This window comes from Seriola aureovittata, chromosome 21 (genome assembly GCF_021018895.1).
Source record: "Seriola aureovittata isolate HTS-2021-v1 ecotype China chromosome 21, ASM2101889v1, whole genome shotgun sequence".
In the NCBI taxonomy this organism is placed as follows: Eukaryota; Metazoa; Chordata; class Actinopteri; order Carangiformes; family Carangidae; genus Seriola; species Seriola aureovittata.
Window position 1 is genome coordinate 7,380,000 of NC_079384.1, and position 23,757 is coordinate 7,403,756.

Sequence of the window (23,757 nt, forward strand, 5' to 3'; positions counted from 1 at the left end):
GTGCAAAAGGGAAGAGCGGGTTGTAACTTCAATGAGAGCCGAAGTCCCGCCCAACACAGGTTACAGCTTCTGCTCCGGACGCTTGGACCACACTTTATCTTATTGTTTTGGTGGTTTGTAAAGGCTTTATTTTCATACGATTTCCTCAATAATTAAAGAAAATATAAGACTTTCTGAACAGGTACCTCTACTTGCGTAACATAAACATACATCAAAACCTCATGAGAAGTGAATAGAAAGCTGGATCACCCCCTGGGTAAACAGGACCACTGACCTGGGGCCCCTGACCTCCAGGACCCCCCAGTGCCCCAGGTTCAAATATGTTTCAAAGGAACTGCACCACTGGAACACAATGGGAACTTCAATGATAAGACTTTCAAGTGGGTCTTTACATAATCTGGGCACCCCATTTTGTAGAGGGGCCACAATGTAGGTAGTTGTAGATATAGGCCTAGATCTAGGTCAAATAGAATATGTAAAATAATGTTTTCGTTTTTTTTTTAGCTTTGTTTAAATGGTGAGGTGCAAAGAAAGAAAATGTGTTTTGCAGAGCATATATATATATATAAATATGTACATACAATATTGTATTGTAAGTTTCTATAAGAATATTTCATTGTAGACCCAACAGGAGCATAACTGCTTGAGAATATTATGATGATTTTTCATTAGTGCATGTTTAGCTCAGGCTTAGCTGTTATCTAAATATATATATATCGTGAGAATTATGGGATGTGTCATAAATGTTTTAATGTGTTGTCTGACTTGAACAGGGCCTAAAACACTGAAAAGATTCTGTGAACATTTTTTCTGTTCACAAATGGTCTCACTTGACTCGCTGGTCCTGCAGACTTCTGTTGCAGCAGCAGTGCAGGAGCCCATGAGCTTCCAGTGGAATCTTTAAAAATTGACCACAGAAAACCTTGTTACAGCTTGTGCAGTTTTACTCAGTCAATAGGCCCAGAGTTTAATTTCTATTCCCTGTGGAACCACCATCATTAATCACCACACTGATATGAATATTCAGTATCCAAGTTAGTAAATATTACTGTGAAGGTGCAGCTTGGAGATTCACTGAAAAAAATATCAATATTGTGATATTAAATTCTACATAGTTTTGGTTATTTTAAAATTTTGTTAGCTTTGTATTTGGTATTTAACAAATAGGCTAGGATTTTGTCACTACCACCCATGCCTGCGTTGTGATCTCAGGTTAGTGCTTAGGTTCTTTGTAAGTTATTTGAAGAGATTATTTAAGTGTATTTCCAGTAGATGATCGTTCATTCAGTTCCAATTAGAATCAATAGTAAAAACAATGACAGACAAAGTTCCTTTTCGTAGATATACTGTCTTGAATCAGCATGATGTAGGTTGCCACATAAAAGGAACTGAAAAGGTTGTACTATGGATGTTCACATATATGAGAGACAGTAATAGTGCTAATATCATTGACTAGAATGCATGAGGCATCTTTATACCATTCATAGTTTTGAATGGATTTTAAACTTTTGCTGATCATTTTAAAGGGCATGATTGGTCTGTGAGTCCAGATAAGAACTGTCCACAGTATTTTGTCACAACCTGCCTGATGAATTTAGTGTTTTTAGAGTTTTTAAATCACATTTATACATTGCCTTTTATTGTTGTACATGCGTATTTAAATCTGCTATCATATGTGGATATCTTAGCGGCCAGGCCAGGTCTTTCACACTGAGGTCATCACACTGATCTTCACATGAGATTAGCCACGCTATAGTTTGCACTGTTTTGGAAGTGTGATGACTGGTGAAAAGGAAGGTGTTTAGACATTAGAAAAAAGTCATGTACACAACATGTACTTGCTAAAGAAAGGGAAGACAGTCAAAGTTGTGGTGCCTTACAATGAGAAATCTGTAAAATCTTGTGTGCTTACCATACTTCATGAAATGGAGATTTCAGCTTGAGCCCCCAAAACAAGCATCTCTGTTATTTTGTCACTTCATCTTTAACAACCACACTCTTCCATATGATCTGATTTGTTTACTCAAGCATCAGTAACATACCACAAAGGTTATTTGATTCAAATGCCTCTTAGCACCACTAGATGGACCTATAAGCACAGGAGTGTGTTTGAACTGAAGCGCGTGGACAAAATGAGACAGTCACCTTGGGAAAATAAGCCAAAAACGCCTGTAATAAGTGAGGTTCCCTGGGGTGAAACTGTTTATGTGTGATTCCAGTCTGTCTGTACAGGAAGGCTTTTCTTTCATATTCTTTTGTGTGTGTGTGTGTGTGTTGTGGACAGGCACTGCTGTTTGTGTGGTGTTATTTAACAGGGCTGCGTGTACTTTGACACAGAAAAAAGGTCAGTTGAAATGTTAATGATGTACACATTTTGTTTATGGTGTGTGCACGAAGTTTTGCGCTGCAATGCGAGCAGGTTTTTGAGCATTTCAATTGAGTTTCTGTCAAAACGCTGCTCGCTTTTCGAGAGTCAACAACCCGTTGACAAGGTGCATCTAATTCATTTGGCTGGTTTGTTTTGATGACTCACTACTTTGATGTCACTGCATCTGATTCACCACTTATGCCTGCTTGTGGCAGGAAATACTCTTCCCCGCAGACAGCATGGAGAGACAGTGAGCTCAGTGTCACACAGGAGATGATTTTAATTAACTTGAAGATTTAATATGGGCTCACCTGTCCACCAGAATCATTAGTAAGTCAATTGGAGTTTCATTTAATACTTAGAGGGAACTGAGGAGAAGGTGAATTGACCTCAACCTCAGCTGACACACTATTAATCACCAATGACATAGCTTTATTGTGCCAGTTCAGTGTAATAAAATCTTCTTTCTTTGCCTATGAAGTATTGTGTCATTACTTATGAATTTCTCAGCATTTTCTAACCACATATACAGACCCTGGACCTGTTTTCTCTCATGTATATTCTTTATCAGGAAAAATCAAAACCAGCTAAAATAACCCAAATCTGCATGCCAGCGGTGCAAAAAATGCATCCAACTCAGCATAATACACAGGAAGTGCATTTTATCTGCTGTCATGTCACTTGTTTGATCGCAGTGAGTAGTGTGACGGTGATTGGACGTGAGCGTTGAGTCATTTTGTTGGAAGTGAAGGCAGCCGCCATCATCTCTGACTCAATCATCAGATGAATTTCAGCAGCAGCAGCAGCAGCCGGCTTGGGAGGATATTTTCACCCTTTGGGAGAATGGGACCAACTTCTAGACAGATCAAATACAGGAAGGAGCAGGTTCAATAAAACAAAACATCCTGCCCCAGACTCCACATGGTCGACCACCCACGGTCTAAAATCTATTCCTCTCACATTGTGTAGCATATGAAGTTCTGCTTGTATGTGGACTGTTTAAACTGAGGGAAATTTAGACCTTTTCATGTACTGTGGTCGTATAAAAAACTTGTGACTCAACTTTCGGTGACTTTTATATTTATACTTCATTTGCGCAATGACACATTTCCTTTACGTGTCCCTCAAGGGAAAACTTTCTAAACCTCGATCTTATGAAATCTTTCATCAGAGAAAAGCAGTGATTGAGCAATTAGTAACTTTAAAGCTTAAGAGAGGCAAGGATTTCTATAGATATATTACATTTTTGACAGTTCAACACTCTCCTGAGGGTTCCAGGAATTATAGGATAAAACTGGCATTATTTTATGTTTCTCTTTTTGTAAACAAATCTTGACTATAATTAAAGCTACAATGATTTCTTGAAAGAACTGGTCACTGTGGTTTTTAGCAAACGTTACTCTAACAGGAGTTAATAGAACATTTGTTGGGGACTATTTTCAGCTGTGGATTGATACACATATGGTGATGATGTTTTTGTTTTGTTTTTTAGTTTCTTCAGTGGAGCAGAAGCTTTAGTGGATCTTTAAGTCACTTGCTTCATATGAGTCATGATTTTTTTCACTGAGCCTGTTTCCACTGAGCTCTGATGCATTTATTGACGACATTAACTTTTCCACTCCCACTCCTGTTTTGTCTATTTCAACTGTTTTGAAATTTCCATGTTTTTTTTTTATTTTAAATCAAGCTTTAACTCATTCTTTTCAAGGGATTTGCTGACAATAAGAATAATTTAGACTTTAAACCTTTTTCCAAATACAGCACCAACTTGACACTATCTGACGTGGACCTTGACATTATGAACTGAAATAACTGACCATCACTGATCCACAATCAGCCAGCCACTGATGACCTTTTAGATAACTTTTTTGTTCTTCCGGTGTATAAATAAACAATGCCCTATCTGTAGCTAACTCACACCAAAAACTGCTTTGCATGCTGCTGACCCCGAAAGCTTCTCTGGTGTGCCTCAAGCTAATTTTTCACCTCATTAGCCTGGACAGACATAAAAACTGGGACACTGTGATGAACAAAGCAGGTTTGTGTATATATTCATGGCAGGAAAGTGCGGGACAACGCAGTGGAGAGGGAGGCCATGTTAACAGGGGCGTTTGTACACTATAGTTCTCAGAGGTGTAACGACAATGAGTTATGGGATAAGAAAGGGCAGCAGTGCATCAGTCATGTGTGTGTGTGTGTGTGTGTGTGTAGAAGTATTTCCACCTATGTGTCGATATGTGATTGCAGGCACGTGTATGGTCTAACCAGGAGGTGAGGGCATGGTTTGACATTGATGAATAATGTGGGCAGGACTGTTCACCCCCCCCTCCTTTCTCTCTCTCCGTTTCTTCCTCCCTGTCTTGCAGGCACAGAGGAAGCTTTTTACCGCTTCTCCTTTTTTTTCAAGAAAGCACCCAAAGAACCTCATCAGCATTCAGCACGCATCACCAGCTCTCTGCATCCAATCACGTGCACTTACCATACAGAGTGCATGTTTGTGTGTGTGTGTGTGCGTGTGTGTGTGTGTTTGATGGAGGGAGACAGGCAGAGACAGGCAGGGAGAATCCCTTTGTGTTCCCTGTGAATCCCCAAGGTCATGTGCAGGCACTCGTGAACAGATCCAAGACAGGCAAGTGTGAGGCAGAGATGGTATCACAGGTCAGAGTGTGGGATTAGTATGGTTTTTATTTATTGCACATTTAGGTTAATGGCAGCAAAGGCATCGCCAATCTGCTTCTGGCTGACCAGATGTGTGTTGGATTATTGATCTAAAGTGACGCTTCATCTCCCTTCTCATCACCAGCAGAGCCTCGCGGGCTCAGTCTGAGCTTGTTTTGACGATGTCAACTTTCTCTAGTGAATATTCCCACATCATCTGCGGGATAATCCAAAAGGGTTAACTGCTGAGAGGGGATGAGAGGTGCAAGAGCTTGGCCACGAGTCGATTTCTCCGAGAGATTGCAGTCATGTTTGATACCCAGTTCCCATGGCAACCAGTAACCGTGGTGTACCTGACCTACATATGTGCTGTATGTACACAAACACGCGTTAACCATCTGTTACTGTCGCTTTGTATAGGAGCTCGTGGGGACTTTGAGTGGCTGCTGAATGAGTCTATCAGAGATTGCAACAACAAACAGCGGAGCCAGGAGCTGCTTTCACCATTTTTGAGAAGCTGTCAATGAGTTTAGTCAACAAAGGCTTCAAGCCACATTAAGACAAGCAGCCATTCTGTGTTTACAATAGCCACTGTAAACACATGACGGTATTATTATAAATATGTTGACATGTAATATGTGACAAGATGGCAACACTTGCAATTTTGAAAGTACCAAAAGAAGCTATTATAAAGAAGACACATCTGTTTTCTTAACAGCCATTTGAATAGCTCAGTGGTGTGACAATAAACTGATAAGACTATTGACTGCAATGGGCAATAGGCACATATTCACTGGGAAACAAGGCATATTTTCCTTCTTGAATCAGGGAATTACATAATATTCATAAAATTACTCTAGAGCCAGGCTGGGTGCACGGCTTCTAGGGATGGCATTTTGGACAATGTGTCCCCCCTTACATGATAAAGCTTAGACATGCTAAACCAATGTTAGCATTGTCACTGTGAACATGTTAGCATTTACCTCAAAGCACCCCTGTCCAAATCCCATACACTGCGTCATTCCAGTCTATTCTAATATATTTACAGACACCTATAGAGTGTTTGTTATTTGTCAGAAGACGCAGCCGTTGTTGATATATTTTTCTGATACCTGGCAGTGAATTGCTTTTTTGACACCATCCATCACTTAAACAGAGACCAGTTCAGAAAATTACAAAGTGGAGTCTGCTGATAGATTATCAATAACTGATAAATGGGGGGATGGAGATCAAACTGAATTGGAGTCCCAGTTTAAGTGTCAAGATTTATGGCCAAATAGGACTGTGTGATGTAGCTGACATGATGATTGAGAAGCACTGAAGATCCACGCTTTGTTGTGACACTTAACATATGTCATGTGGAGGAAATAATCCATGGAACATCATATAGCCTATATGACACTTGACAACACTTCTGAAGTTATCATCATCATGTCATCATGCAAATACAGACTTTAAAAGGAAAGATTAACACCAAGGTTAAATATAGTAAACTTGTCTTTCAGAACCTCTCATTATGTTGCAATATTATGAATTAGAAAGGACAAAAACATATTAAAATTTAAGTAAATTTCCTTATTTTTGTCTGTCCACAGACTGCTTTTTAGCTTTGTTGACCAAAAACAACACTAAGAACATTGAGAATGAACCGAAATAGTAAAGCTGAGCTACATAAAACCAAAACATTGAGCATGACGGTGCTTTAAAGCTCTGTATAATTAGGGGAACTCTGTGGACTCATCACAATGAGCGACATACAAGTAGTTATATAACCCATTGTTATAGTATAGCTGCTTTGAAAAGGACGAAGTAAAGACAATAAGTCTCTCTTTGGATGAACTGTTCACCACTCTGTGACTTGTGAGCTGCGTTTGAGTGGGCGTCACTTCATGTGCAGGGCTACAAAGTCTGAAAACAACTGGCGCCACCTGCAGCTGTAGCTTACGCGTGCGTTTAAAACAACTTGTGGACCTTCTGCCCTCTTGCTTGCCCCCTTTCTGTTTTTCTCTGCAGTTTCTTTCCTTTGCAGGTTGTTCTCTCTCTCTCTCTCTCTCTCTCCTGGGTGAGCTGTATTCCAAAATAGCTGTTACTTCTCCTCTTTGTCTTGCTCTTTTCCACTCCTCTGCTCTCCCCTCTGTGTTTCATCGATTCTGCCTAGACAGGGCAGAGGACAGTGTTCCCCTGTGGGGCATTCTGGGTAATAAATCTAATTCCTGTCTACATGTGGAGGCTCATGGGAAGGTTCTGGCCCACTTTTCACCCAGACAAATATATCCACAAAATGGAGGAAAGTGGGACAAAAAAGTAGCATAGATGGGCACCTGAATAAGTGCGCTGACTAAAAGTGAGCTAGTTCTTTTAGCCGAAGCAGGACTCGAACCTTTCGATAGTAATGACATTAATGTTTATAATGTTTGATATTGTCATTTCAAGACTAAGGACTTGTTTTCTTATTCACCATGGAAAAAGTTGCAGCACACAGGAATGTTTGTGGTTTCCAACTTGTTTCCACAGTGGCTTTAGATGAACTCAAGTACCCTTTCATTAACACCTCCTGTCATGTTCATGTAATTTAACACTATCATATGTGAATATTCTTAATTTGTTTGTACGCAAAACCCTGTGTTCAGGTCAGTTTGGTCAAACTACTATTTTTACTGCAAGTGACAGAAGCTGGATGTTTCAGCCATTTATTCATACTGCTATTTCACCCATTTATCTATTACTTTTAGCTATTAATCCAAAACCTTAAGCTGTCCATTTCAACTAATTAACTTTTGACAAGGCACACCTGTTAATTGAAAAGCATTCCAGGCGACTGCCTCATGAAGCTTGTTAAGATAATGCCAATTTCTGTCCATGGACCCCCAAGCTTCTGCAGATGACGCACCCACTGGGGTATGTGGGGCAGTAAAAAGCGAATTTAAACTTCCTCTCCAGACACGTTTTAAATTATGTAAAAACCCTCTGCTATGATTAACATTTTGTTTAACATGGTTTTCCCGCATAAAATTGAAAATCAAAAACTGGGGCTGGAACATGGATGTATTATAAGATAAGATTATATTATATCCACGGGCTGGAAGCACGTTTACATTTACTTCCTCATTGGGAAATCTGGATCAGGCCTTGTGCCCCGCCCACCACCGCTGCTCGCGCCAGGTTCACAGGTGAAACAGCAGGGCCAATCAAGGCAATTAGTGGAGGAAACGTCGGAGAGAGACTCTGCCACATGTTTGAGCCTCAGTCAGACCCAGACTCAGGAGTTTTTAAAAGGAGTTTGTTGTGCACCATAATCGGCGACTAGAAGACGTATCAGAACGGTAAGTGTAATTATTTGTTTATGTTGTTTGTTAGCTTGTAGTTAGCAGTGGCTGACACGGTGTTAGCGGCGGTGCTAATGCAAACTCTCGCTCTCTGTGCTGACAAGTTTTTGGTGACCAGTGACTCAGCAGTGTGTATCAAGATGGTTAGTGTTAAAGGAAACACGGGAGAGACTCAGCTACATGTTTGAGTCTCAGTCACACCCAGACTCAGATCAGGAGTGTGTTGTGCACCAAAATCGGTGACTGGCAGTCACAGTTAGCATCTTTTATTTGTTTATGATATTTGTTAGCTAGTAAGTGGCAGTGGCTGACACAGTGTTAGTTGTTGTGCTAATGCAAACTCTCGCTCTCTGTACTGACAAGGTTTCTGGTTTATTTTTCCCTCCCCTGGTCCCCGCAAATTGACGGGATTGGTTCTTTAGTTATATGATGTATGAAACCCTGGCTGTCTGAATCCGCTTTTATGACACTCATCATTGGGTTTACTGCAGTTCCAAGGTGGAAATGTGCATTCATGGCAGCATGTCATGATATGTCTTGTATTATATAGAAACATCATATGGACATGTTAACAAGATTAAATACTTAATTTTCATCGGAGGGGGTCTTTAAAGCATTTATCGTAAAACCACTTTTCTTCAAGACTTGTTTTCCTGTAAATTGATAATTATACTATTTTTTTTAATTTAATCTGGTTTTGAATCAAAAATGTAATTGAATGTTGGCATGAAGAGGCAACAGTGAGATCCTTTTGACAAACTTGCAGCTTGATCTGTGATTTCCTTATATGCTACTGTTATATTAACTGTCAGTGGAGCGTTGTTGCTTTTCATACCTTGCATCTCTTCTAGCCCACTGAAATTATTCATAGCTTATAAGATATATAACTTCATGAATAATGAAAGGCTTTCAATAATGCCATATTAGAAGGTCATACCATGACCAGCATGTGTAATGTTTGATTCACTCTATTCTCTACTCTTTATTGGTCTGTCTCTCATAATAATCAAAGTTTTCTTAGACCTCTTTCCCCTCTCATTTCTATCCATCATTAATTAGTGGGAAAGAACAAGCCCAGTGCACGACTCCTGGAACAAAATGTATGAAAATACAGGACATAGATCAACATCTATTAGCAGCTGTTGTGCTGAGAATTAAGCCAAGAGATTAAAGTCATGTAATGATGGTGTCTTGTCACAGATTTGAGTGATCACATACAGCAGTCTGGTTGTGTGCAAACTGTATTGCACTGATTGGAAAGTCAGAATGGAAATGAAAGTGCACTTTGGGACGGCAAAGTGAAATAGCCTTGTCAGATTCAGTCATGTAAAAGTGGAGTATGCTACGGAGCATCAACTGTCCAAAACAGGAGAAACATCCTTCCTTTTTCTACAGCAGGTTGCTCACAATTATCTGCAAAGCACAGTGTGTTTTTTTCTGTGCTCAACATAGAAAGTGCATTTTGTTTACACACGGCTAAGTCTCTTAATTGAGGCTTAGACAAGACGAGACATGCAACCTGAAAAAATAAGTGATAATTAGTTAGTTGCTTAGTGTTAATCCACAAATCGAATAACAATTTTTTCTATTTTAGTACTTTAGACATTGGGATGAGATTCAAATTTGTATTTTTTTTTAATTTTTTAATTTTTTTTTAAACTACACTTGGTGAGACACATTTTCTCTCACAGCTTGAGCAACATTAAATGAGTATCACTCAGGCTTTAGGCCATAATTGCACATCTTCACCTTTGTTATCTCTTCTTCCAGGAGCCAGTTTCATATCTTGTGCAGTTCAGCTGCAGCGGCCCTGGGAATCTTTCTGCCTGAATGCGTCATGATAATTAAAAATGGAATTTATAGTCTGAAGAGCAACCATTTCTGAGGGTTCATTAATTTTTAATGGTTTTCCAGAATGGGAATGGGGGAAATTATGTAAGATAATACATCATACTTTGGACGTCACACAGCATAAACAATATTAGGTGTCACTTTGTCAGTGAGTCCACTTCGAGATCTTGTTCAAAGTACAAAAAAAGGTGGGCTTCTTACAACTCTTAAAAATAACTTTCCTTACTCTATAGTGTAATGTCTCTGCACTTTGACCTCACGATACAAAAAAACGACACCTTCCTACCTTCACAATATGACAGAACTGCATTCAAAACTACAGAGCTTCCTTCCATGTCACTTTTAAAAGAAATTCTAGGTACAAATCCTCCCATGTTTTCATTTTAGACACAGTTCATTTCCTCACAGCTGCCCACAGGAGACTGTTTCTGCTGGCACGGAGTCTACAGACACAGCACCATGCCTGCTGATACACTATGTATGAGAAGCTAGCACAATTAGCCTGGAAAGCCTTCTCTCTCCCTGAAGTGCCTTTTTTTTCACTCTTTCATCTCTCCATTTGCAACACGAGCAAGCTATTTTTGACTGCCTCACTAGTGATGAATACCTAAAAAAAACAAAACAAAACAAATGAAGACAACCTTCTTTGTTTGGAGCCTTTGTGTTTTTACCCTGAGCTGAAGGCGAGCTGGTTGACTTGGCACCCGCATTAATCACATTGGAATGACTTCTTTCATTTAGGAGCTTTTTCTCCATGCGCAGTTGCATTGTTTTTTCCCACAGTTGTCATCGGTTTCATCCGGAGAAATTTTAACGGTCGAGAAGATATGCCACCTCACTTGAAAGTACAACGTGATCAATGGATATCATTGGCTTGGAGTACATCTCTGCATGCATAAATGGAGCTTTTGTAGAGAAATATGGTCGCAGACACAATGTGTATTCACAATCCTCATGCATATATACACAATCTAACAGAAACATTTACATATTTAGTCTGCCAAGGAGAAAATATACAGTACTTTTGGACCATTCTCGACTTCTGTCATAATCACTTTCTAAACATGAAGAAGAAGAAGTGTTTGTTTCAAGTCTCTCACCAACAACGCATGCAGAGTTCTTCCTTTTAAAACATTTGTGAGGACATAAAACTCTGGAGGCATCCATAAAGTACGTGTCCTCTCTTTTTCTTTGCATGAATCTGCAGTGTCCTCAGTGGTGAGGAGAATACTGATTTTTGTAAAATAATTATTCATTGATTTGCTGCTTGAAATGAGCACAATACTGTTTTAAAATTCTCTGAAATCCCCCACCACCAAAGTATCTGTTTTTTTGTGTGTGTTTTGTTTTTGTTTTTGTCTTTTTTTTTTTTTTTTTTTTAAACATGGAAACTTAAAGGTTACATCGCTATTCCTTCAACCAGACTCTTGCTCCACGCTTCAGGCCTGGAATCGATTGTTAAGTCCAACTCTGCTGCTCTGATGACAGGGGTCCTGATTTGTCACCACCCTGGGAATTTTGCTCACAGCTGCAGCTGGGATAGGCCACCGCCGGCTGTGCTGAAAATGATCGCAGCAGATTTAAGAATGTGAAAGGGCACTTTTCCATGCACAGAGCCTGGGTGTGTTTCTAGTCTGCAAGGTCACAGGCTCGCAAGCCGTTTACACGTCTGCATATTCAATCACTGCTGCCTAATGAGTTGTACAAATTTAATCATGTAGAAGGTTGTTTAGTTCGCCACCAGGTCCTCATTAGATTGTGAGAAGACCTGGGACTCATTCCTCTGCCGTCTACCACACAAATCTTCTCCATGAATACACAAAGCTATAGCCCAAAATTCAAAAACTGATTATCATGCGTATTCTCTGTGGTCTCAGTGGAGTGTGTAGTTGTTAATCTCATGGGCACACACAAGCTTGGGATAATTGTGCATTAGTTACACTGATCTTTTAACTGTATTTGTTGTTCACTTCATTCTGTGCATCTCTTTTATTGCTATGATGATAATTTTTTATGTTATTTCTATGCATGTTTTATATCATCGCCTGCAGCAAAAGTTGTCTCTGCATATGCAACTTGTTTTTTTTTTTGTTTGTTTGTTTTTTTTCAACATATATTTCTTAAAATGAATTAAGCAAAGTGGTTTACATTAGTTTCCTGAACTGCTTTCACGTTGCTCATGTTTTGATAAACAAACCCGTCATCTCCCAGCCGTCTCACACATCTTGCTGCACAGTGGTGCTGTTTATTTATTTAAGAGTTTGCTAAAAAGGCTAAGTTCCTCAGTGAACACAAGCTGCTGTCTGCGTGTATGTCTGCTTGTTTGCATAAATGCTTATGTGGATGAGTGCTGGTGTCCTGAGAGAGGACATATGTAATACTGTTTGACAAATATGTACTTTTCAATGCCAATGCCAACACTGTGTGGACATTTTTTTACACGGAATTCATCAAAAGTCAATAATTTGTGGCAGTATCTGTTTATTTTTTGCCCCTTTCTTACACTGAATTTACATGTATTTATTTTTTTAGCCCAAATACTCATTGATTCTTGGACATCAAAACTTTCTCCATCCATCCGTCCCCTCACAGACTATCCGGTGCTGGGTTGCCGTGGCAACTGGGTGATTGGAGCCACCCAGGTGTCCTTTCCCCAGCAACATTGTTCAGCTTCTCCTAGGAGTTCACAAATGCTCCCAGGCCACCTGGAACATGTAGTTCACCAGTGCTCTTAAAGGAAGAGTCTCTGGTCCATCTTTACCAGGTGCACTATCCTGCTTGTCGCCACAGTGGAGGTTCAGAATGAAAACCAATGAGAATATTAAGAGCTTTGCTATGTCGCCCACGTCTGTCTTCACCACCATGGTCCCATAGAATTGCATCAGCATTGGCAAAAAAAAAAAGCAATACCATCCTAATGTCACAGAGTAAGACGCTGTCCAGCACTGGGCTGCACCTGGATATCCTTAGCGATAATTGCAAACGTTAGAACGATGAGCCACTTGTAAGAGGCTAGTAGAACTAGCTGTTCAATGCTTTGCTTTGGACCTGCAGTACTAATTAAGAAGACTTGACAGCGTCAATAACAATATATTACTCTGGTCATTACCCTGAGGAGCAAATACACCCACCTCACAATTCTCAACAACTTGTAATATTGATATGGGCCTTAAGCAAGCTGATTGACTGAATCAGCTCATGTCCCAAGACAAGTTTGTAACATAAAAGAAAAACCACATATAGTAAATGGTGTATATCCAAAAACCTATGCAAGTATAAAAGAAACACTCATGCAAAAATCTCCAAACAACCCCTCTGCAAGTTCAGTCAGTCCAGAGAGCGATATCGCAGCCAAGTCCTATTGGTATATGTGTGCATGAGCACAGTGACCCCCTCTTAGCTGAATTCAAATAATGAACATTTATTATTTGCCATTAAAGAACTGTGTAGTGTTTAAAAACATGCATGTGGTGAAGTAATTAGCAGACATCAGTAAAAAGAAATGTCTTATGCAAATTTTTCCTTGGTAATTAAAATATATTCAGAAGTAACCTATTAATAGTGCATTTACCTCATGAATCATGTCGTATTACTCTCTTTTACATAATACATTAGCTGCTTTTGAAAATAAAAACTTAGTAGTAGTAGAGATCTGTGCCTTTTCAGAAGTGTTTTCTCTTTGGTTTTACAAGAGCAAAGGCTTGGCAAATGCATGTCTGGTTAACTTCCCCACCTCCAATAAATAGCAGGGAACCCTCCTGGCCTGTCTCCCATGTAGTGAATGAGACGGTGCAAATGGAGCTTTGGTCTCAGCCTTGAGCCAGACACTGAACTGTACGGTAACACGTCACTACTAACTACTACAGAGCAGAGGTGTTTATGCGTGTGATGCATACACAATCAACTGTGCCTCCTGAACCGTTTACGTTCTCATCACAGTTCAGTACTTTGCTTCATCCACTCCTCTTCACATGTGACTTATCTGCTGTCCCAACGGCCCGACTGGGCTAAGGTCACACAGGGACAGTGAGGAGGGACAGAGACCCTGAAACACACAGCTGGCTTCGGCTTGCTACTCTAACATGCACACACACTCACACACACTCACACACACACTCACACACACACTCTCCTGTTCTGAGGGAGGAGGCTGCTCACTGCATCAGGGAAATCAATTGACCAGAAGAATAACACTGAGCTGCAGATGAAGATCTGATGATCCCGAGGGGGGAGTGGTGTGTCGGGGACTGTGTGTGCGCGCGTACGTGTGTGTGTGCACGTGTTGAGAGGAGGGCTTAGTCAAGCTTAGTGTTTAATAAGTAGATGGCTCAATTTTCCAGAGATGCAGAGTCTGTTATTGCTTGCTCACCTTCTGGATTATCTATTAATCATCATCCTCTTTTGTTACCTAAGCTAACAAAATCAATTACGTTCATTCATTTGATTTCTTACGGTGCATAAAAACTTCATTTGCATATGGACCCCTAAAGTGTGCAATCAGTATTGACATTACCACATTTGAAATGATACATATCACAGTCACGTCAGCCTATTAGATCTCCACAGACGTATGTGTTTCCATCACATATGTCCCGATTATATTTATAGTAGGTCTTCAGAATCGGTGCCAAGATCGAGGCTGCCAAGGACAGATGGCACTTCCTCTTTAAGCCACAGCTTTTTAATAAAGAGCATGGCATAAACAGCAAAAACTGGGAGATAAAAGGCTGGAACAAAAAACAAATCAGAATGCAGTAAAGCAGAAGAGAGAAAATGCTTGAGGTTTAAGTCACAGATCTGAAGCTCCGAGGGTCATATTTACCGACAAATTCACCCCAGTCAGTCCTCTTTTTTTTTTTTTTTTTTTTAACCATGGCTAACTGAATTTCTGACTCCCTGTTTAGATTTCCTGGCAAGTGTGCAGGGGATAGTATTTTTGGTCTTCTTTGAATAACTGCCAGTTTAGATGTGATCCATCTTTAGCGATCCAGACTGGGGCATCTCTGACGCTGGTGATGATGTAAGAGCTTCAGTGGGCTATTACTGTGAGGGACCCATCATTTTGGCAGAGACGGGAATGCAAACACAATACTTCATACAAGTTTATATAAAAGGCCTATGAAGAATTATACTTTTAAAAACTGTTTTATTTGCCATTGCATTACAAGACTTTTATTAAGAGTATTGCTTCATTTAGGTTTCTGCATCATGGCAAGTTAAAATATCTCAGCATTTATAGGCTGCAGCTTCGCTGCTTTCTCCGCTGCTTCCATTTCTGAAAATGTTTTGTCCTTTGAAGATAAGAGAGACACGACTAATGAGCGATAAGTCCCAGAGCAACAATAGCAGACCAGACTTCAGTGTCAGGGCTGAGCTTCCTCTCTGCCATTATCCAAAATGCTGCTTATTTTATGTCCTTCTAATGTCATCAGCTTTCAGCTTCTCTAACGTTTGGCAGTGTATTGAATCTATCCAAGGCCTATAGAAAGGAATAAAGAACATTATACATTGTCATGGAATTTTTAGTTAGGTTTTAGTCTGTCCTAAGCCTTGATGACGGACTACCCCCCCCCAGATTCCACATAAGTCACCTTGTAAGCTGTTCCAAATTTTCTACTTTGAATATGCATCACACTGAAGCTTAAAAAAATGGGCAGTCTTCTTAAATGTTTATCTTTTTTAGAGGGGATGTCCTGAGGAGATCCTCTGAATCGGGATTGAGCTGATCCAGGATATATGATTTTTATTTTTATTTTTTTTGATAGTTTGGGAGTGTAGAGGTAAACAGGAAACACGGGGAGGGAAAGACAGTGGGGCATGACGTACAGCGGCATGTTGTGTTCGTATGTTATGCATCTTAACTATAATGTTAATTGGGTTGCGCCCGATCCAGGAATTATATTATGAATCAGACTCAGATGTATGCGGTAAAGCCCCATTTCTTATTCTTTCTTTGTTTGCTTTGAGTACAAAACACCTCAGCATGCTCCTCGCTCTGCATAAATTTGGAAACACGTTATTTGAGAAATATTGGATCAGACTGTAACTGGGACCAGGAGCACAGAATGTGATTAGGACAGTCTTTTAGCTTTTTAGTGCTGTATAATTGCTCACATGTACAGATGACACATGCATGATACATTATATACATTATATATATATATATATTATTTCTAAGTGCACACATTATGCAACATTATCAAGCAGCAGAGGCCATGCATTCACTCATCTTTGCACCCCATTTTCTCCTCTCCCATTTTCTCTCCTTTACAATCCATTCTCGTCCTCTTTCTCCCTGCTACCCATCCCACTGCTCCATAACTTCCTCTTTCTCTATTTCCCCAATTACTTAAGCCTCATTCATCCCCATCTCTTCCCTCCACACTTCACATACTCGTCTTCATGGATGAGGGTGCATTACAAAAAACACTACCCCCCTCAGGATCCTTAAGTAGGTCTGACGTAGCTGCATGGGAAGAATGACGCAGATGTATTCATAAGAGTAGGTGGTGTAGTCCTCAGGAGAGAGAAACAGACAGGGGTAGGGGGGTGGCAAAAGGGAAACAGGAGACTGAGCAAAAAGGCAGGGAGAAGAGCGAGAAATGAAAGGAGACAAGGAAATGGGAGTGGAAAGGGAGGCGACTGAGGGAGACAGATGAAGAGGGGGAATGTGAGAGGGGACAGATTGATGAATGAATGTTTGTGCACGCCATGGCGAGGCAAATGCCAATTTACTACACCAAGCAAGTATTTCAAATTGAAGTGATGTTTAGAGAGAAGCTGGAGGGGGATCCACTTGCATTCAAAGCTCTCCCTTGTTTCATCTTCAAATCCCTCCTGAGTAGAGACTAAAAAACACCAAAATGAACTCAACAAATTATTTAACTGTTATAGTGATCATTTGCACATTTCAAAAACACTGTGTATTGCACTGAATCAAAATAAGAGCTACAAGCTTTTGTATCAGCAGCGTTAAACTTGACTACAGGAGCTGAATAGTAATCTCTCGCATGCTGCAAGCTCTTGAGGCCGTCAGACACGACTGACCTCACAAGGTCTTTGTAGAAGTTACTGTTCTATTTTGCATAACGACCTCCCTCTGCTTATTCCCCGCTTCACACCTGCAATGATTTATTTGTTTAACCAACTGGGGGCAGCAGAATCAACTTGTGAACACAACATTGACACATCATTACCCTTCAAAACCCTGTCTTTTAGAAAAATTCATACGAATCTAATTTTCAAAGGCTAATACAAGAAGAGAACATAACGCTAACCAGATTACATCTTCTATTGTTATAAAGCAGAGATGTTTTTAATTAGCGTATTTAGCAAGTTGCAAAAACTGCACATACTGAATGTAAATACAGAAAGTTCACTGACGTATTTGTTTTCTGCCACAATACCTGATTTTGCAGTACAACATCCAGTTACAACAGCATTTTTACATTTTTCTGTGGTTATGTTTAGGCCCTTCAGCACTTGGTGAAGGTTAGGAACAGAGTGTGGTCTAGTTTGATACAGAAAATGCTAAAGCTAATTTTAATTATTGTGTTAAACTAAGCACAGACGGGGGTCAGGATGTGAAGCCTGGGCTGTGGTGTGACTGTTATGCGCTTTGAAACACCAGCCACTTCCTAGCAGCTCCAGTGCTATAAGTAAATATAGAGCTTCACTCAATAAAATGTTGCTTCTGAACATAATCTTATCCAGCCATTGGTTACATCTTTCTCCACTGCATAACTGGGAAAACAATTTAGTAATATATAAAATGTAATTTCAAGCAGACAGGGTTGCCATTTAAGTTGATTTGGCAAACCTTTTAGCAACATTACCATTCTTTTAAGTCATGTTTCCGGTCGCCGAGCAAATATAAGTCTAATATTCACTCTCTTTTAGCGCTGTTTTTGGTCTCTACCACCTCTCGAGGGAAATATCTGGCTCTCCACTGTGTTCACCCGCTTGTCGCTAACTGTGTCTTTCTACTGTTTGGTGCTGAACAGGTAGTTTACAGTAGGTTTTTAGAGCTTTTTCACTGAGAACCTGTTTTGACCGTTAACGACAGATGGTGAGAGTGAACCAGAACAATAAGGTTGTGGGCTGGACAGCTAAACAATGAACTGAAAGTCACTATATAGATGTGTAAAGCCCGGGGAGGCTGCAGGTAATTCTCTCCATGTTCATCATTAGAAACGAGATTGTCACATTGTTTTCACATTGTCATTTGATACGTTGTGTTTGGAAAGAAAAATAAATTATAGCCACTTTAAATGTCGTGTGTTCAATTTGCAGCAGTAAAAGGTTTCATTACAGGTGACACCTCCTGCTGAGTTTGTTTGAGCGCAGTGTGCTCAAAAAAAAAAAAGGCTCCAGTTAAATCAATTTCCATGGTGCGGCAGTCTGTGGTGAATTACTTTTAAATATGTTTTCATTACAGTATTACTTAGAGCTCCACCACAGTGAATGATATACAAGCCTCTTTAAACAGGTAATGGCTGCAGCACAGTGATAGCATCAAGAATGAATGCAGCTGTGCACTGTAACAGAGTATATATCTAGGAATGCTTGTAATAATGTCAGAAGACGTGCACTACCCCCGTGCCTGTGTTTTTATGTGTGTCTGAGCCTTAAATTGTGTGTTTTATGATATTTTCTCAGGACAGTTAGTTATCCGGCATGTTAGCCTGTCAGCACGATACCTGAGAAGGGTATAGATAGATTTCAGTGAAGCTTGGTAAACAGATTGATTTTGATTTAAACCACAAGTGATTAGGTAATGATCCACTTCTGTGATTTTTACCATTAAAAGATTTGCCATATTTGTATCACTAACTGAAGAGGCTTTATTGTTAATTCTCAAGTTGTCAGGATGAATTTTTGGATAAATGTGGATAAAAATAATGCACAAGACATCTGTCTTTCAGTGTAGGCATATTCACTCAGGTATGGTTGCTTAATATGTGTAGGCATCATATGGCTTTGTGTGTAGAATAAGATGGTTTTTACAACCTTTGTAAGTATCTCAAGGGGAATACAGGTGGTGTAGGATACCTACTGTACAGATGTTGGCTGCAATCCAGCAATGGATGAACTGTCCGTAGGATGGTGTTGGTGTGTTTGTGTTCAGCTCAGCATCTAAACTAAACTCAGAACTCATTGGAAAGAACACACACACACCCACACACACACACTACACACAGTCAGTGCGTCTCTTGCTAGCTAGCTTACAACACAGTCGGTTCAAATGCTGTTTGGAACGACTGACTGTGAATGTCTCATCTGGTGTCACATTATCATGAAGGAGCTGACATGTAAACACCATGAGAAATACAGAAGTGCTGTCGCTATTAATCATCACTTTTATTTGTAGTTCTGTTTTTGTGATGATATTGAACATATTGTGTTCATATATACAGTGATATACAAACAATGTAGTTTGTGCACGCATGGCGCAATACTGAGGTCATGAGCCCCCACCCCCTACCCACCCTTTATCCGACCATCCTTTACCCTCCTCAGAAAATTCTGACCACACACCAAAAAGAAAATATCAACTTTTTCTTACACATTGGATTTTGTCGTGTGTAATTGTAGTTAACTGTTGAATTATTTTTCCTATAAATCAGAATTTCTTCCATGAAGGTATAAATGCACACTGCCAGGGATAATGTCAAATGTAAATGTGTAAGTTTTTTTTATTTGTACAATGTAAACATGTTTTTAAAGCCTCCCAAATAAAATACCAAGGCCGTGTCCTCATATGTCGTTATAGAGAAAATATGAGTCCTTGTACTTTACCTACACACACATCTTTCTTCACCTCCTTCTGTGACCTGTTAGCTTCACCCAATAACTACATACAGTGTATAACATCCCTGCACTCTGCAGAAACAGCTCAGACACAGACCTTCGTTCTCTCCCAGCGCTCGTACTAATGAACCTCGTACTTTGATGAATTAACAGACCAGAACTCTGTTTGTCTGTTTTAATATCACACAGGGTATAAGGCGCGAAGACGAAATGAATCTGAACCAGGATATGAGCGTACTGCCTGGAACAGCGTGCGTAAACAGAATCGCTGTGTGTGCAGAGCTGTTGTTTCCTCTCTGTGACGGGGAACGCTGACATGTGTAACTAAGTTATTTATAAGATTTAGCTGATGATGAGGAGGATGATTGCAACAAAGCGCAGCAGCGCTTCGCTCCCTCCTCAACAGAAGTGTGATAGACTCACCGGGACGGCATGAAAACACAATTATCCTGTTTCTGAAGTGTTTCGACTGGGCTAATCAGTGAAGTATGAAATGGCATTACTCACATCACTATATACTGCGTATTATGGTGTTTTTGTAGAACACCTGGGTATAAAACCTTCATGCATGCAAAGGAGGGCAGAAAGGAAAAATTTATGAAGGAGGAGACACAGAAGATGCAAATGGGATCTTGCAGCTTTGGCGTAAACTTCATGTAGTCTTCTTTCCTTGAGAAGCAAAGGTAATGAGAGAATAAAAGAAAATAACCACAAAAGGAATAAGATTGAATAATTTTTTTTTTTTGCCAGGTGAAGCCCTGTATTTAATCATGTAATATGTTTAATTAATACATGGGTAGGAAGAAAAATACGATTACTAATGCAAAACCCTAATTAAAATCCATTTGTGCTGATTTGTAATCACGAGCATGATTTTCTTTCTGTTTGAATAATTGAAAAAGTGAAACGCTCTTATAGCTCATACCAGTGTTTGCAGACTCTTTGTTTTAATAACCCCACAGTTCGTTAGAAAACTTTCTTTTGTCCAACTAACTAGAAAAGCAAATGTTAATGAAGCACAGAGAAACGGACATATCATAAAGGCTGCAATATCAAAGTGTTTTTCTTTTTTTTTTTCTGTGATGATGATGAAAGTTCTGTGCCTTGTATTGTCAGCATGGCAGTAGAAAATGTTCTCTGGATTATTATCACCACAATGAAATGCATAGATTTGTGCAGGACAGAAAGGAAGATGCCCGCGGCAGACAATACTTCTGATTCCATTCATCGCACTCATTTTATCCAAAACAGTGGTGCCCGCAGCAGCACAGAGGGTTTGCAGAGGACAGCAGAGAGGAAGCTTGTAGGCTACCTTTTGTTCGCTGCTAGGCAACCTCAACTTTACAGCTGTTGATTGGCGGTAGTGTGTGCATATATATGCGTGTGTGTGTGCGCTGTGTGTTTATCCCTTCTTCTCCAAAGCTTCACTTCCCGTCTTAGAGTTTCATAATGGTAAACATTCACTTGATGGTTGCCTGAAATGCACCATCCTTCCAAACTGTTTTCAGATGCAGAGCGCCTTAAATGTTTGCAGTCGAGCCTGCTTTTAACTTCCAAATTGCTCCCCTGCATTGCTCCATCTGTTTCGATTTGGGCCAGCCTCACCAAGACTCAGCCAGTTCAGTCAGACAGGCCAAAGTACTTTAAGAATGATTAAATTTTAAACTCTTTTTCCTGTTGCTTACCATTGTACAGTGTCGGCAACCCAGCTTTCAAGAAACGCTTACGTAATGTGACAAAATTTAATCAACCACTGAGTGTGTTGTGTAACAAGCTTACACCGGAACCTCAGAACATATTGTAATTATATTGAGGCGACCTCATCCCAATATAGAGGTCATAATGGGTCATTTGACACATAATCAGATGCTGTTAATATCTTTATTTTGGTTTTGCATTGACTGAGCTTATTCCCAGGTCTGGTTACAGACGGCTCTGGCTTGACCACCGTAGGTGGAGCTGTATCTTTTTCCAGACTCATTTCTGATGGAACTGGCAGGAGTTTACGCAGAGAAATTCTCATGTTAATCCAAGTGAAACTTTTGCAATCAATAGGTGACGGTCAAAGTTCCTATTATTTTTCAACACTGGAGGAATAACTATAGCAGGAAATTACATAATAGGCCTATATACGCACAATTTGAATAAAATGTTTCATTGAAGATGTTAACAATGGTTAATAAAACATTTGCTTTAGTGCTGAATAGAAAAGCTTTATTACAGACAGATAGATCTGTCTGAAACTTTATATGTTCAGACTGGTTATCAAACCATATACTGTACACACGCTTCTTCCATTTCAACCTCTAGTACCTCCATTACCCATAATTCCATCTGCTGACAGTTGCGGCAGCCTTGAGCCTCTGAGTTCAGGCTACAGAGGTCTGATAAACTCACTTCTTTCTACCACCACTGTGCCAAATAGTTTTCAATCTTGTAGTCTTCAGCTCCAACCGGAGTTTTTGCATCTTCCCCTGGAACCACAAAAGCTTCATACATGTAGCAGCACTGCCCAAGACCTGTAAACAGACTGTACACAATCATCGGCCTTTCCTTAGTTTAGATAATAGTTATGACTATTAAACCATAAACCCGATAAAGGTCATAAAATGAAATGAGTAAAATATGAATTGTACATAATAAACATTCAGTATTTTCAGGGTACATATAAATGCATATGAAAAGAATTAAATGTCACAGACTTGATCACAAAATCTTCATAGCCCACAGTGAATAAAACCTTTTCTCTCAATCATCTTTTCATATACAGGTCAAGAAGAAGCTGTGTCTGAAAAATGCCTGGTACAGAAAGAATGCCATGCGTTTAAATGGTTAAAATACCCCCAGAAGAAGACTATTAATATCTCCTCCTCCTCAAGGGCTTCTTATGTGCTCAATGCAGATGCATCTAAGGGAGAACACTGTCACAGCCACACTGGTCGCCAGGACAACTTCTGTGTTTGGCTTTTCTGGGATTTAAGACTCTTTGTTTTCCTCACATAGGTGACGGCAAATGGGCACATGATCTGACACTTTACATTTTCGGGGGGGAAACACAATGATTTATTAGAGTCGGTGTGTGGGTGAAAAAATGTTTCCCCAGCTTGACGATAAACTTGCATTTCATTGCTGCTAGAAACCAAGTATCTCCAAAATGTCAACTTCTTTTTTCAAATCCTTCAGTTTATCTGAAAAAATTAAGAAATAAACAAAGAAGACAGAGACACTAAACACTGTAACATATGTACATATAGGCCTACTGAATCTTCATATATGAAATGTACATAAAAATAAATATATATGAAAATGGAACAGTTTCATGCAGTGTATTGACTTCAATGTCTAGCCGATACAAATATTTATATTGTAGACATATATTACATAAATATATATATCCATCCCAAAGCCTGTCAATATACTGTAAGTTGATATTAAATATAGTAGGGTCCAAAGGTCTGAGACTTTTCCTATAGACATTGAAATTAATAAGAAATTGAAGACATATATAAACATCTAGAATATCATATGTATGTTGTTTTTATAAAGTTGTATATATAAATTAAATGTATATTATTAACAAATATGTTTGCACCATGTTATACATTATAAAAATGATTTGTGTAAATATTTTCAATATACAAATTTTATTATGGGTTTTTCATATACGTATGTGTATGTGATAATGTATCTGACATATATGGCATCACTCTTGATATAGGGACATAATTGAAAAGCTACACTACA